This window comes from Rana temporaria, chromosome 9 (genome assembly GCF_905171775.1).
Source record: "Rana temporaria chromosome 9, aRanTem1.1, whole genome shotgun sequence".
NCBI lineage: Eukaryota > Metazoa > Chordata > Amphibia > Anura > Ranidae > Rana > Rana temporaria.
Genome location: NC_053497.1, coordinates 73154148 through 73171824, shown reverse-complemented (window position 1 = coordinate 73171824; position 17677 = coordinate 73154148). Strand labels below are relative to the sequence as shown.

Below are 17677 nucleotides of genomic sequence, written 5' to 3'. Positions count from 1 at the left end.
CTGTATGGGCCCATCTATGGCTAGAGCGCTCCCTGCCCTGCAGCGCCATGTATACTCATCCCTGGTATAGGTGCAGCTTCAGTGCAAGAAATGCAGGGTGACCATGTGTCCCGGATTGCTCGGGACAGTCCCGCATTTTGCAGGTCTGTCCCGGTCACATTCATTCCAGCACAATACAGTGTCCCGGAATGAAACTGACAGCCATCCTCCTGGGCCAATCCGATAGCCCCAAAAAAGGCAGCCACATCACCACTTTACTGACAGCACTTGTCCTGGCCGGGAATGCCTGGAGGAGCACAATCCCACCCCCTGAATGTGATTGAAGAAATCATAAATCCTGCCTCGTGTCCAATCACTGTTCTGTGATTTGTCACAGCACAAGCTGATTTTTGGGAAGGGAGGGTGTCCCTGAATGGTAGATTGGAAATGTGGTCACCCTAATGCCACGGCCACAAGTGATTGGCCTGAATACAGTGGTTTTCAGCATTCCAAGCAGCCCTCTAGATATAAGATGCAGAGAATTACTTAATGCCAGGCCAGGATATGCTACAATAACCAGGCCTAAACACCATTGTGTGAGGTGGAGAATTTGTCATCAACCCTCTGAGAATTGTGACACCATTCAGCATGAACATACACAAGGTTTGGGTTCCATGTCTGACAGAAGAAACTTACTCCATACCTTCGCCCTGAATGGACAACATGATAATGGGGTTAATTTACTAAAGGTAAATAGTCTGTGCACTGCAAGTACAGTTGCTCTAGATCTGAGGAGAACATGCAAGAAAAATAAACTGCATTTTTTCTTGTACACGATTAGATGATAGAAATCAGCAGAGCTCTCCCCCAGATCAAGAACAACTGCACTTACAGTAGACTTCTAGTGCACTGTATATTTGCCTTTAGTAAATTAACCTCAATGTCTCTTTAAAACTCAACTTTAGCCAATACATTTTTCTTAAAACATACAGGACAGGGCATTTGTGTATACATTTCTTGACCATGGGTTTTATGCTGCCATCTTCAAGTAAATTCACTAACAAACAAAGTTGTTATCACAGTCCATATAACCCCTCTCACCCCCAGTAATACATTGTTTGTTGCTAGTTTCCTGAGGAGATGAACAACCCGTCTCTACTGAGAGAAAACAAGATTGGTGGCACTGCAGCAATAAGATTTCAGATCGGTCTTCTCTGACAGTGCCTCGGGAACCATACCAAGACCATGGAAGACGTAGGGCTGGCCTGCAATGTTGCCTCCACGCTGGATTCTACTTTTGGCATTCACCCTTGGTACATCAGTACAATGCAGGGTGCTCTACAAGTCCAGGGCAATGGCAACCTGCTTCCCATTAGTTCCAGTCCCTGAAGCCCCTTTGTGAAAAATGGTATGTGCCTTCAAAGTGGGCAAAGCAGGGAAATTCTGCCTAGTAGTCTTCCCCCTGGGAAGGTGCCTATACCCTGGGGTGGCGAGTCAATGTTCTTCCAATTTGGGGTTCCCCCAACTGGGGTTAGTATTTAAACACCAGGCTCCTGTCTTGGACACAAAGGGGTGGGCAGCAAGAAAACCTTAGGCTAGAAGCAGTGTGTACCAGGGCTGCTGTGACACTTAAATAGTGTGTCCCAGCGCACAACACTGTTGGGTCTGTTGCAGCCTTAAGCACAATATGCACCACTTTCTAGTTCTCAAACACATTTTTGCTGGGAATGTCCCACCATGTGTGCATAGTCCCGCCCTTTGAGAGTGATGCACTGTTCTCCCTCTGGCTGGCTCCAGACGCAGTCATTAACCGTGCTCTGAAAAACTGTGGGTAGGTACACTACAGTGCCAGCTGCTACTCGCCTTCAGTTTGTGGCTCAGGTCTCCACATCAACCTTCATGCAGCCTCAATAGCGAGGGCTACAATGCATGGTTTACCAATAAATGTAGTGTGCACTCAGTCTAACAGGGCACAATGTGCAGCAAACATATTGTATGCTGAGCGATCTGTGCAGCCAACATATGCTGAGTGCCCATGTATAGCACAGAGTATGGTGAACATATGCCGAGTGCTAATGTGTACCAGAGTGCAGTGAACATACTGTATGCCGAGTGGCCATGTATACCAGAGTTCAGGGAACATATGCTAAGTGCCCATGTATAGCCCAGAGTACAGTGAAACTATGCTGAGTGCCCATGTATACCAGTACCAGAGTGCAGTGAACATACTGTATGCCGAGTGGCCATGTATACCAGAGTTCAGGGAACATATACTGAGTGGCCATGTATAGCACAGTGAACATATGCTAAGTGCCCATGTATAGCTCAGAGTACACTGAAACTATGCTGAGTGCCCATGTATACCAGAGTGCAGTGAACATATGCCAAGCGCCCATGTATAGCACAGTGCTCTGTGCAAAATCATTACACAGAGCAGGCAAGTATAACGTTATTTAAAAAAAATTAAAATAATTGGGTTTACAATTATTTTAACAAATAAGAGGGCCCCCGAGGCGCCACCTGAATACCGTGATGCACAATGTCGGATGTGCAGTGCCTGAGAAAACCTCCAGCTCTGCAAGTCATACATGCAATGCAAATACTATGTACAGCGACTTCTAAATGCTTTTTTTGAAGAACAAATTCACACAATTGAGATTGGAGAAATGGTTATTTTCCCACAGGGTGCTGCAGTCTTGCTTCTCACAGAGCATAAAAAAAAGTTATAGTAGGCAGCCTGTCAATCACTACCCATACATCAAAGACACCTCTGTCCTTCAGATGACAGTCATGTGTCACAACTCTCCGCATTCATGGTGACCAGGGGGAGTGGTCAAATATGAAAATGAGAGCTTAGCTGTTCTGCCGACTTTTGACAAAGAGCTTCAGTTTGCCTATCAGTAAAAGCATGGATTATTCTGCTTAGGTCATAGAGAAAAGAGAGAAGTGCATTTAAAACCCTCAACAATCTATAACCTAGTACACAGGAGCCAAATGCCAGGTGGCATTGGCAAGTTTGATCATATTCTGCATTGGCAAGTTTAATAAACCGCCCGACATTTGGCACGTGTGTCCTGTCGAAGGGACATGACCGAAAAAAGGTCTGCCAGTGGCTGAGAGCGCTGACTGGAATGTTTTGGTGGAACACAATAGAACAGCAGGGGAGATTGATGTACTAATGCTGGATAGTTAGTACAGTGTCTCCTCCTGAGCTGTCAGTTTTTTTTCCCATTCAGCCCTGCTGGGTTGAAGGAAAAAGAAACTACTAGTGTGTACTAGGCTTAAAGAAACACCTACTTAAAAAGTGCAGCTAAAAGCTTGGAAAAAATAAATAAATCAAGCATTTCAGATACACTTACTATTTATCCACTTTCAAGTGGACTTTGAACTCTGTCACATTTGATCTGTTTTGGAAGAGTCAATTACTTAGCATAGCCCCCTCGCTGTATGCACATGTAGCCCTTAAGTGTCTAATTACTGTCTAAGCTGGCCGAGCTCCTTCACCCCTCCCTACTAAGGATGAGCTCCAGCGTGTTCGCACAGTCCACGTGCAGAGCCCGCCAGGAACTGGGCACCGCGCTGCGCTAATCACGGCCAGGGAGACATTGTCCTGATGCTCGGCTGCAGAGATCGAGAAATGTCTCACTGCCTGTAATTAGCGCAGCGTGGGGTTGTGTGGTGTGTCACCCCAAGTCGCGCAACATGACAAATTACATGGAAGTGAATGAGAGCCGTCTTAATGCACAATACTGAAGTCGCTCTGGCATCAGAAAAGGTTTTTGTACTACTTCAAGGTGACATCTAGGCGACTTGTACCCATTGATTTCAATGGAAGTCTCATCCAAGTCGCATTCCCTGTCTTAACTAAAGCAACTTTCCAGGAAGTGAAAATAGTTTTCCAAGACAAACCCCTCCCTCCCACAGAGCAGATTATTATGTGATTGGCCACTGGAAAAAAGTCGCCTGTCCTGGAGGCGACTTGAAGTCACGTTGTAAGTCGCTCCAAGTAGCGCTGAAGTCGCACTCAAGTCATCTCCAAGTTGCCTTGTAAAGTCACACTGGAAGTCGTGTTGCCCCATTGTGAACCGGCACTTACACCTCTTCCCAGTATTATATTTATAACTTCTTTACAAGTGTGGAGTGAAAATGAGGTTCATTGGCAATTAAAAGTACCCCCCTTAGACCTCATGTCCACAGATGTCAAAAGTCCAGATGTATGCTTTTTATTTATTTTTTATTAAATGCACACTAGTAGCTGGATTCAGAGACGCCGCAACTTTAGGGTGGCGTATCGCATTTACGCTACGCCGCCTTAAGTCAGATAGGCAAGTACTGTATTCACAAAGTACTTGCCTCCTAACTTACGGCGGCGTAGCGTAAATGGAGCCGGCGTAAGCACGCCTAATTCAAATTAGGCTGAGGGGGCGTGTTTTATGTTAACGGGGGGTGACCTGACGTGATTGACATTTTTTACGATGTACATATCCCAGTGTGCATTGCTCCAAAGTACGCCGCAAGGACGTATTGGTTTCAACGTGAACGTAAATTACGTTCAGCCCAGCCCAGCCCTATTCAAGGACGACTTACGCTTACGATGTAAAATTTTCAAATTTCGACGCGGGAACAACGGCCATACTTAACATTGACTAGTCCAGCTATTTGATGGAATAACTTTATGCCTGAAAACGCCTTACGTAAACAGCGTATCTTTACTGCGACGGGCGCACGTACGTTCGTGAATAGGCGTATCTAGTCATTTACATATTCTACGCCAAACTCAACGGAAGCGCCACCTAGCAGCCAGCCTAAATATTGCACCCTAAGATACGACGGCGCAGGCTGTCGTAGCTTAGCTAGGTTTAAGTGTATCTCAGTTTGAGAATAAACTTAGGACGGCGCAGATTGCGAGTTAGGTCGGCGTATCTACTGATACGCCAGCCTAACTCTCTCTGAATCTAGCTATAGACGTTTAGCAGTGTGTAGACCTGGGTTTCTCAAACAGGGTTCCATGAAACCCTAGGGTGCCCGCTGACAACATTGTCCTTTTTAGTGATCTGTTAATTTTTTGTGGTTGAACTGTATGGACTTGTGTCTTTTTACAACCTAACTATGTAAGGGTGTAATGCTCCCCAGTGACCACAAGTGTATGGATCATTCTTCCCACTGACAATCACACTAATGTATCTTGAGTTGTAGATATTGTAATTTTTAGCAGGGGTTCCCTGAGACCAGAAAGTTATTTCAAAGGGTTCCTCTGTGTTGGGAAAGGTTGGTGAAGGCGCTATAAATTTGGGGATAGACAGCGGCTGAAATGCTCCCTGGGTAAAACAACATTTGTAGGCATTGATACCAGTCATCTAAGAAAACAACGGTGCATGCATTTGTGCCAGGGTTGCCAACCTCCCGCAGCATTTTTACTGACAAAACATGAAAAATTTACTGGCAGAACACATTTTTTTTTACTGGCAACCCGAGAAATTACAGAACTCGTATTGAAAACAAAATGAATATTTGAACAGTATAAACATGATATGGAAACACTGACAATACCTATAACAAAGTAATTTGCTTGATTCAACACAACATGAAATTATCAGCCCCTGATATTTACTGGCAGTTGTGAAAAAATAAATAAAAATATCACAGATTTTTTACAAACTATCAATAAATTTACTGGCGGTTGGCAACCCTGATTTGTGCCATTTACATGTGCTTCAGAGAAAAATAAATATAACTTTCACCAATGCAAAATCTAGCCATAGCCCAGCCCTTACTACACACCAGTAAACTTAACTAACAGACTACTCCAGCCAAATGCTTGTCAGCCACCATATACAGTGTTGTAATTTTCACCAACCTTTCATTCCAACAGACATGACTTGCCCAGGACACAGAGAGAGCACTGACTGTGCATCTCAGGTGATCCTAGATTACCAGACAGGGAGAGGTGCAAAACCTGGAGAGGATCAGAGGTCTCAAAGGGTGTAAAAAAAGGAGCCAGGGAGATGTATACCAGTGTTTTTCAACTCCAGTCCTCAAGGCACACCAACAGGTCATGTTTTCAGGCTTTACATTATTTTGCACAGGTGATTTGATCAGTTTCACTGCCTTAGTAATCACCACAGCCGTTTCATCTAAAGGAAATCCTGAAAACATGACCTGTTGGTGTGCCTTGAGGACTGGAGTTGAAAAACACTGATGTATACATCCCAAACTAGACTCCCTGGAAAAAAAAAAAACATTTGCGAACACATGGAAACGCAAGTACATTATTCTCTTGCCCACCACAAAACGTATAAATATGTCGACAAGAAAGGCAATTTTTTTGCACAAATTTTAAAATCTGTGTCTTTGTGCTACAAATTACTGTAAAATCACCAAAAAGTATATATTTTCTAAAAGTAGAAAGTAGTGAGAATAAAATGGTGGTAGCTGCAATTTTGTATGTTTCCGAATTTTTGCACATTTATTTACCAAACACGTATTTTCAGCAAAGAAAAAACACAATATTAGGCGGATTCACACCTATGCATTTTTAGTGCTTTTTGCATTTTGCAGATTTGCGCTACAGTCCATTTAACATGACTGTCTATGGAACACGTTCTGTAGAGCAAGTCTGCAAAATGCAAAAAGCACAAAAAATGCATAGGTGTGAATCCAGCCTTATACCCAATTCTTTGGTAAAATCTAAAAGATTGGGTTGCTTCAAGTAAATAAATTGCATCAAGTAAAAAAAATACCAAGCATTCAAAGTCTTAAAATTTTGCACACCTATGGAATCGCAAAAAAACAAACAAAACGATAATACCCCAAATTCTCCATAGGCCACACTTTTTGGCTCCATTCACACTAATGCGTTTTTTGGTGCATTTTGCAGAAATGCAGGGATTTTTTTTTTAACATGGGTTCCTATGGAATATGTTCACATCAATGCTTTTTTGTGCCTCTGCGTTTTTGGAAAGGGTCGGGGACTTTTTTTCCCGCAAAAAGCAGCGTTTTGCATGTAATAGAATTCAATGGACCCACATCCAAAATGCAAGTACCGCGTTTTTACCGTAATGTTGCCGCGATTTGCATTTAGTGTTTTTTTTTTAACCTGTGTATAGCTGGTTGTTAAAGGAAATGTAAAAAAATTAAAATTGATGGCTAAAAAAAAAAAAAACGCAAAACGCGGTAAAAATTCACGTCAAAAAATGCAGCAAGCACTGCAAAAAGCACTGCAAAAACGCTCAAAAGCAGCATGCATAGGTGTGAATCGAGCCTAAAAGTCTTTACAGGTAATAATTTAGAGTTAGGCCTGGTTCACACCTATGCAGGTTGCAGTTTGCATATTGCAGGTGCATTTTGCGTTTTTCAATACACATTTTTGATCCATTGAAGTCCATGGAACCAAAAACCAGAAAAAAATCCTTGGCCCTTTCCATAAAATGCACAGATGTGAACTACATCCATAGGATACCAAGTTAAATGGACTGTAGTGTGTTTCTGCAAAACTGAAAACGCACTAAAAAATGCATAGATGTGAGCCGGGCCTTAACCATAAACTGTGGCACTAGAATTATTGCTCTCACTCTGACATTTGCACCAATACCTAACATGTTTGGCAAAAATAATGTTTACATACAAGTACTGCTCTTTTTATAAAGGGGGTGATGGGGTGCTTTAAAAAAAAAATTAAACTATTTTTATTTATTTTATGCAATTTCTTTACACTTTTTTTTTTAGCTTTTATTGCTATGTGATAGCATGGGTATGTGACAGGTACTCTTTAAGGAGTCATTGGGGGTTTATTGGACCTTCAGTGTCCCCCCCACCCGTCAATGCAGCTGTATCGTCGGCTGCACTAGCCAAGAAATGATAGATGTGACCACAAAAGTGTTTTTGGGGTCATTAGTCACATTAGGAATCTGAGAACAAATGTTCCCCGAGTTCCTCCCGCTTTCACTGAGGAGGCTGTTTCCTGCTGTCCTTGGCTCCATGGAGGAACAGGAGAGCCCAGGGATCACTGTGGGTGGTACCCGGCGAGGGGCGCGCCCTTTAAGAACCTGATCATTTTTATTAAAAAGCCCTTTGCCAATTCCTGATGAGAGTTAATCACAACGGCCACGTCATACAAAAGCTATGCCACCCACTTAAAAGGCCACAGGAGGCAGCATTATGGGTTAAGGGCAGCAAAAATGGATCGGGCAAGTATAATGTCTGTTTATGCTTACAAGATCAATTGCTCTTAACCACTTCAATACTTTTTGCCCAGGCCAATTTTCAGCTTTTAGCAGTGGCACGCTTTCAATGAGAATTGCACGGTCATTCAAAACTGTACTCAATATCAATTATTTTATAAATATTTTTTTTAACAGATATAGATTTATTTTGGTGGTAAATAAATACCACTTGGTTTTTAAATTTTTGCTAAACAAACTGAAAAAGACCAAACATTTTGAAAAAAAATAAAAAAATGTCTTCAAATTTTGCGAATAAATATTTTTTCTTCTTCACTGATGCATGCTGATGAGGCTGCACTGATGGGTACTGATGAGGCTGCACTGATGGGGCTGCACTAATATGCACTGATGTGGGTGCACTGAAGGGCATACTGATGAGGCGGCACTGATGGGTACTGATTAAAGTTACACTGATAAGGCGGCACTGATAAGCTGCGCTGATGAGCACTGATGAGGTGACACTGATGGGCACTGATAAGCTGCACTGGTGGGCACTGTTAAGCTGCACTGGTGGGCACTGGTTGGCACTGAGACAGATAGAGCTTTTTTTTGGTGGTATTTAATCGCCATGGGTGTTTTACGCTGGTTATTGGCTCTCCTTGTGTTTTAAAAAAAAAAAATGCAGATAACTGGCAGGTCTGTTTACATGTGACCAGATGTGATTGGACACAGCTGATCACATGGTAAAGGGCCGATGTGATTGGCCTTTTACCGCAATCTGTGATCAGCTGTGTCCAAAGATTCATAGCCCGCTCCTAAAACTGGAAAGCCAGGCAGGAAGGGGTTAAAACAGGTTCAATTCAAGTAATCATCAGTCCCCTGTTTACAGTAAAACCCCAGAAGTGACACCAACCAATGCCCATGAGTGCCACCAATCAGTGGTCATCAGTGACAACACAAATCAGTGCCCATTACTGGTACCAGTCAGTGCTGCCTTTTAGTGCCCATCAGTGCCTGCTCATCAATGCTGCCCATCAATTCCCATCAGCGCCGCTTATCTGTCCACCAGTGCCGCCTATCAGTGCTGCATATCAGTGCCACCTATCAGTTCCCATCAGTGTGGCATAATAGTGCTTCCTCATCAGTGCCACCTCATCAGTGCCCATAAGTGCCACCTCATCAGTGCCCATCAGTGTTGCCTCCTCAGTGCACATCAGTGAAGGAAAAAAAAAATAGTTATTTACAAAATTTACTGACAGAAACTGAGAAAAAATTTTTTTTTTCTAAATTTTGTCTTTTTTTTTTGTTGTCAAAAATCTAAAACCCAGCAGTGATTAAATACCATCAAAATAAATCTCCATTTGTGTGAAGAAAATGGTAAAAATGTTTGTATGGGTACAGTGCTGCATGACCGCGCAATTGTCATTCAAAGTGCGACAGCGCTGAAAGCTGAAAATGGCTTGGGCAGGAAGGGGGTGAAAGTGCCCAATATTGAGGTGGGTAAACTGAGCAAATTTTGGGCAGTGGGTGGCCCTTTAGCACCTTATCATCTGAGATCCTCAAACATTTTAGGAGCTGGATGTTTCATTGTCAGCTAAACAATGACTGCAGCCAATCAGATGAGAGAGATGTGTGTGTATATATATATATATATATATATATATATATATATATATATATATATTATATTATTGTAAATAAAGATAATACATAGAAGTTTAGTCTGATACAGAACCACATCATTTGCACTGCTGTATTAAATGTACTAACAAAAGTGTGAAAACTGAAAAGTGGTGGAAAGTGCTGTGCCATAATGAGGTCATGAACGAACATAACTTTGGAATGTTAAAAAAACACAATAGTTTATTCCATGGATAATAAGGCATACAGGTTTCCGAGAGACAGCCAACCAATTAATATTGCAGAGCCAAAAATCCTGGGATATGGTATACTTGGGTCTGGAGCCATGTGGATGAAAAGGGAATTCCTGTGAGGGTTGGAATGTCGGCTGGACTCCAGGCAGATGGAAGATGATAGCTGCAGCCAGTGGGTTCCAAAAAGGAGACTGGTGCAGCCTGGACAGTCAGGAGATCCAGGGGTAAAATCTTGAGTGATATCGGAGATGGAAGGAGCTGGTGACACCAGGGCAGATGGAGATCGCCGAGGGCAGCGGGGACACCCGGAAGTGACGGTCACATGCAGAGGAAGAACCCATGGACTAAACTATTGTGTTTTTTAACATTTCAAAGTTACAGTATGTTTATTCATGATCTCAATATGGCATAGTGCTTTCCCCCACTTTTCAGTTTTCTTTTTTGTCTCATTGGTCCATGGTTTTGGGGGAGCAGTGGCCATAGCCTAGCCATTACTTCCTCCACCTGGGCAGTTGTCCATGCACCTGGGAATTTGGGCCCAGATTCACAAAGGAGATACGACGGAGTATCTCAGATACTCCGTCGTATCTCTCAGAGTATCTATGCGACTGATTCATAGAATCAGTTACGCATAGATATCCCTAAGATCTGACAGGTATAATTGTTTTACACTGTCGGATCTTAGGATGCAGTACCACGGCCGCCGCTGGGGGGAGTTTGCGTCGTAAACCAGCGTCGGGTATGCAAATTAGGAGTTACGGCGATCCACGACGGTTTTTCGCGTTCGCTACGTCGCCGCTAGTCTAGTTTCCCGTCGCAAAGTTAGTCGTCGTTTTGGGTGCCTTAACTTTACACAGCACACGTATGTGCTGTATAAAGTATGGCCGTCGTTCCCGCGTCGAAATTTAAAAATTCACGTCGTTTGCGTAAGCCGTCCGGGAATACGGAATTACGCTACGCGCGTCGCCGTTCGAAAAGCACGGCGGGTAATTCAAAATGGAGCATGCGCAGTAGGTCCGGCGCGGGAGCGTGCCTAATTTAAATGGCACACGCCCCTTTGAATTACGCGGGCTTATGCCGGAGGCCGCCGGCGTAGGTTTTCATTGCAAGTGCTCTGTCAATCAGGCACTTGCGATGAAAACGATACGTTACGCCGCCACACTTCTACCTGAATCTGGCCCTTGTTTTCTAACACTAACAAAGGTTAGATCTTACTGGAAAAATAAATCGTTGTGCTGGAAGTGGGATCTCACAGAGGAACAATCAATCTGTATGCTAGAGGTGGGATCTTACTGGAAAAATAAATCTTTGTGCTGGAGGTGGGATCTCACATAGGAAAGAGGAGTCTATGTGCTGGAGGTAGAATCTCACTAAGATAAAAATCAATCTGTATTCTGAAGGTGGGATCACACTGGGGAAAGACCAGTCTATATGCTGGAGGTGGGATCTCACGGGGGAAAGACCAATCTATATGGTGGAGGTGGGATCTCACTGGGGAAAGACCAGTCTATATAGTGGAGGTGGGATCTCACTGGGGAAAGACCAGTCTATATGGTGGAGGTGGGATCTCACTGGGGATTGACCAGTCTATATAGTGGAGGTGGGATCTCACTGGGGAAACACCAGTCTATATGGTGGATGTGGGATCTCACGGGGAAAAGACCAGTCTATATGGTGGAGGTGGGATTTTGCTGAAGAAAGACCAATCTGTGTGGTAGAGGAGGGATTTCACAAATGAAAGATCAGTCTATGTGATGGAGGTGGGATGGGACTGGGGAAAAAACAGGAAGAGACAGATTGGCACAGTGGCAAAGGAGAATTTAAAATATAAATATAGAATAAGATATATTATAGATAGTTAATGGAGCTGACAAGACTTCTACTGTTCCTGTCTGCACCAGGTCATGAACTCACTAGGTGAAATGATCAGAACCTCACTAGGGCCATATTCATAAAAGCAGTAAACCTGCATTTCACAATAAAATCATTGCAGGCGAATCTTCCAGGTAACACTGATTGATTGACCACCCGTGAATGTTGTGTAAGAAGTCTTATGCCTCGTACACACGGTCTGACTTTTGACCGTGCAAAAGTCCACCGTGAGTCCATCGGAAGTCTGACGGAAAGAAAGAGAACAGGTTCTCTATCTAAGGTCTGTTGGACTTCCGACAAAAAAGTACGATGGAGGCTACACACGGCCGGAATTTCCGATAAAAAAAGCCCGTCTGACCTTTTTTCTCAGAAAGTCGGGCCGTGTATACGAGGCATAAACCCTGATTCACTCCAGTGTGGCTTTGAAAAGGCACAGATCGGTGCAATTTAGGTCTCCGATTTCATTGTGGCTTGCGACTTTATTTAACAGAAGTCAATGCAAGTTGCAATGATATTGCAATAAAAGTAGTACAGGAACCTTTTTCAAAGTCTCTGACTTGAGTCGCAAAAATGTGAATAATTCCATTACCAGTAATGGGGTGCAACTTGTCATGTGATTTTAGAACTGTCAAATCACATGACAAATCGCTCTGGTGTGAACCAGGGTTAAGTGTTTGTCATTATAGACTGATGAGACTGATTACTATTTTTTTTATTTACTTTTTTCATACATGGCCAAATTTGAATAGCATTCATGTTTCCAGGTAAACTAGGGAACATTGATGTAGAAGTGGTAAGCTGTATTAAAGTTGCGTGTAAATCACAAAGTCAGATATTTGCAGCCAGAGGTGTATTTAGGTTTTGTGCTGCCCTAGGCCTGACTAAACTCATGCGCCCCCTAATTTAAATATTACCCACCCCTTCCTGTTTAAGACACACCCTATCATCTGTAAACCACACCCCTTCCACTTTAGGCTCCACCTTTTCCTGTTGGAGCTCCACCTCTTCCTCTCTGTACATTAGCACACTCACGCACCATTCACGCCATACTTACATCAATCAATCCAGTTGGCTCCTGTCTAAATTGTACAATGGGGGAACTAATGCGCAAACCACACTTGACCAATACTAAACTAAATATTACAATTAAAATATAAATAACACTAAGCAGCAGCCACGCCAATAGTGCTCACACACTAAATGGAACTGGAAAAATAGGGGGGGGGGAAGGGCAATAGCGCTTGCTAATAAACAAGGTAATTAACTAACGATAAAGCAAATGAAATCCACCGCCTCTGGTATCACATGCACCCGGTCTGGCCAATCACCGGCCGTTTAATGCGGGCGTCAGTCGCTCCCTCCCCCTGGCCAAGTACGCCCCATGTATGTTGCTAGCGCAAGTGCCACGCTACAGGCCGCCCCGCCGGGGGCTAAATTTATGAGGGAGCCGGAAGGCGGCCGCGGGAGCCGATTAAATAAAAGGACCGATAGGGGGTCTTTTTTTTTTTCGTTTAGGGGGCGGCTTTGGTGCCAGTGCCGCCTCCTGCAAAGTGCCGCCCTAGGCCTAGGCCAAGATACATCCCTGTTTGCAGCTAGAAGTACAAATGAGAAGGGCAAATCTCATTAAAAAGATACGTCTCCTTGTATTCAGGTGCAGTGCTGGGATATGTCCACCCACATCCTGAGGTTATTGTACAGATTTATAAATACACCATGTGCTATTCCTATTCCAAAGCAAGCTTTCAAATAGCATTAACTCCTGCATTACTGCATTATTCTGCATTATTATAACTGCATTATTCCTAGCACCTAAATTCCTAGAATATCCTTTGACATCATTTGTTCTAATTTATATTTCTACTGTTTACTAACCCAACTCATACATACTCATACCTGGATTATCTGTATGAGAGACATGTTTTGTCCTGCTTCTTAAGCAGCTAATATCCCCATCAGCTGAGGCTCTGTGTAATACTAATGTGCGTTCTGAGACAAATCTGTAATGAATGAGGGAACTTGGCAAATATTTCCTAGATCTCATAAGCTGAATCCAGACCATAAAATATTCTGTAGATAGCCCCATTTTTGGATGTTTCCAAATCTATTAGAATTTTTCCTGTATGGTTTAAAATAGTCTTGTCAATTATTTTTTAGAGAACTGGTTTAAAAGCTTTCCACAATTCCTTTTTCAGTTTGTATTTCTCATCTCTTCACCTTGTGACAAGAATAAAAAAATGCCCTGAGCTGCCCAGATAGCAAGGATAACTTGCGGCACATTTTCAATGGCAAGTTGTACACTTGCAGAGCACTTGAAGCACAAGTTCTAGTTGACACTTTTCCAATTTGTAACAAATTTGCATGGCAAGAGCAAAAGCAAAGTTACAGTGGTGAGTCTATAGCAGGAGCTCTGCAAGCCACAGTGACCCCTGTGGTGGGATGACTATTGCACAACATAACTGAACCAGAACTTGCAGCAGACTTGCAGAATGTTTGCAAAGAAAGTTGATCTGGAGTCATGCAATGGAGACTTACTGCAACAAACCTGTGAAGCCTGGCAAGTCTAGCAATAGATTACCAAGTCATTTTCAAACTTGTAGCACAATTGCATTCTATCTGGGTCTATCATATACAGCATCGACAAAGATGGAATGGTTTGTGGCCACCAGGTTAAGGTGACTAGATTTTTTAAATGAAATCCGGGGACATATTTTTTTTTTTACTAGTAATGGCGGCATTCAGCGACTCTCTGCCCGTCGCCACCTCCGCCCCCCTCAGAGCCTGTCAAGTTTTACTCTCTGGGCCCCCGGCTTTTACTGGGTGGGGAACGGGGGAAGATCACTCCGCTTAGAGAAGGCAAGGAGATAGGCAGGCAGCTGGCCTGGATTTGAGCCAAGGCAGAAGAACATGCGAGCGGGCGTGGAACGGGCATGCACCCGAAATTAAAGAAATATTCCCTCCGCTCCGACCAGCACATGATCATCAGAAAGGGGCACAGATAATGAAAAAAATACACTCCACCTGAGCTAGTAGGAGCGGCAGAGCAGGGATGTTTGTAGTTCAGATTTTATTTTTTAATTCTGCGCTGACTGTCTTTAAAATTGCCCCAGCCCCTGTTCAAATCCAATCCGAGGACAAAACCGGGGACAGAGTTGGTCTGGGGACAGTGTCCTCAATCCGGGGACTGTCCCTGGAAACTGGGGATGTCTGGTCACCCTACACCAGGTGCATTGTGGGAGTTTCACAACTGCATAAAATCAGATCAGCTAGATAAGAGGAACAGCAGGTAGCAAAGCCTGGTTGCGTAATGAGCGAATACGGCTGCCTATGTGTACAAATATAATTACAAATACAAACTATATATTAACCACCTGCTGACGGCTGGCTGTCTAAAGGTATATCTGAATAATACCTCCCACTACAGGCATCATTCAGATATTGCCATTTTCAGCCAGCGATTCCCTACACCATAAGAATGATCATAACAGCTGGTCAGCCGCTTGATCATTCTTACGGTCGGCGTCCCCCCTCCCGCGGCACTCTGGTGCTTCTACCCACTCACCGATGCGATCGGTGAGTTGGAGAGCGGATCCGCCGGCCCCGGATGTCCACCATAGAGATTTCTGGCGGACCAGATGGTCGCCGGAGTCTCTATGATCGTCGGAGGCCAGGGCGATGTTATGACGTCACACCCGGCCTCTGCATTTAAAAAAAACGTCCCAGCCTCGGCTGGAAAGACGTGATCTTCTTTATTTTATTCATTGATTTTAGGCTTCCCAGCCTAGAGGTGAAATGTGGGGTCTTATTGACCCCATATCTCACTATAAAAAGGTCCTGTCATGCCATATTCCTATTACAAGGAATGTTTACATTCCTTGTAATAGGAATAAAAGTGATAAAGTTTAAAGTAAAATGAACAATAAAAATATATATATTTTTAAAGTGCCCCTGTCCCCGTGTGCTCGCACGCAGAAGCGAACGCATACGTAAGTCACGCCCACTTATGAAAACCGTGTTGAAACCACACAAAACATGTAACCAGTAAAAAAAATTACTGAAGTTTGGTGCCATTCCACGAGCGTGTGCAATTTTGAAGCGTGACATGTTAGGTATCTATTTACTCGCAACTCCATCTTTCACATTATGCAAAACAATTGGGCTAACATTACTGTTTTTTTTTTTAAAGCACAAAACTGTGTTTTTTTCCCAAAAAAAATGCATTTGAAAAATTGCTGCGCAAATACTGTGCGAGATAAAAAGTTGCATAGACCACCATTGTATTCTCTAGGGTCTCTGTTAAAAAAAAAACCATATATAATGTTTGGGGGTTCTGTGTAATTTTCTCGCAAAAAATGATGATATTTACATGTAGGAGAGAAATGTCAAAATTGGCCTGGTGGGCAAGTGGTTAAAACATGTTTTCATAAAAAGAACACTTGAATACGTTTAGTTGAATTTAACTGATCTAGGATGTGGAGCTTCTTTAAATTGGAAATCCATTCAAAACTTTTTTCTGCTTTTGCATAGAGGGGGGAAGTGTAATGCCGCATACACACGGTCGTTTTTCGGCATGAAAAAAAACGAAATTTTTTAAAATGTCATTTAAAATGATCGTGTGTGGGATTCACATTGTTTTTCGGCTTCTTAAAATGTAATTTTTTGTGATGTAAAAAATGATCGTGTTTGAAAATACAATAAAACACATTTTTTTTTATTTAATTGCTGTACACAGAAATTGAGAAAAGTGGGGAGAGTCAAGGGCAGAGGAATACCTTCATTTCCACGGGCCTCCCGCGTTTGTTTTATTTAAAACCAGGAGACATTGATATGGATATATAAACAATCTTTAGACTTCCCAGATCACTTTCTCTTGTGTTTAAATGTACACATTTAGACATGTTTAGAGTAACTAATGTGCCTGTATTTGTGGCACCCAAGAGCCCCTGCCTCTGCGTAAGGGTTAGTTTCCACTAGCGTTAGCACTCTGAAGAGCAATCCATGGTGGATCATAGGCGGTGAGGAGATGTTATGTTATGTCGCTTCCTCATTGACTGTTTTAACCCCTACATACCTTTACATTGAGCCGCAAGGTAAATCGGTTGCACCTACTGAACGTGATGAGGGTAATTCCTGCAACAAAGCAATGCTTTTATGGCCATGGAATGCATAGACCTCAATCTACTGTCTTTGAGAGAAAGTGGTTTGGGCGGCAATAAAAATGTGACTCAACCACGTGTTTTTATTGCCCCTTCACTTCCAAGTCTTAACAAGCGCCAACTCTGCCCATTAAAATGGATTACCTAATATACTGTACATAGATATACTTGTGTAAATTCCGGTATTTGTGTTTACAAGCATATAGGCATTTTTTTACGAGTGGAAAACGTATGTACTTTGGAAATACACCTATATGCATGCACATGTAAACTCAAATGCAGGCGTTTACAAGCGTAAACCCTCATACAGCGTATTTTGTCATTGATTTCTATAGGCAGAATTATGCAGCAGCTAGGGGTCCTGGGTGCCCCAAATACAGGCGAATTTTAAGCCGTACACCCGCAAATACATCTGTTTGCATGAGACTTGATACAGCTAAGCTAGACATACCTGAACATATGTAAACTCAAAGGGGGTTATTTACGAAAGGCAAATCCACTTTGCACTACAAGTGCAAACTACGGCTAGATTCAGATACAATTGTGTATCTATGGGCCGGCGTAACGTATCTCAGATACGTTACACCGCCGTAAATTAGGGCGCAAGTTCCGTATTCAGAAAGAACTTCCGCCTCCT

General features: G+C 43.0%; 1 protein-coding gene across 5 annotated transcripts in view; it reads left to right on the top strand.

Moving 5' to 3' along the window:
- MCF2 (MCF.2 cell line derived transforming sequence) overlaps positions 1 to 17677 on the top strand; it is a 181452-nt gene that overhangs the window by 35948 nt on the left and 127827 nt on the right. The gene's annotated exons all lie outside the window — the stretch shown is intronic.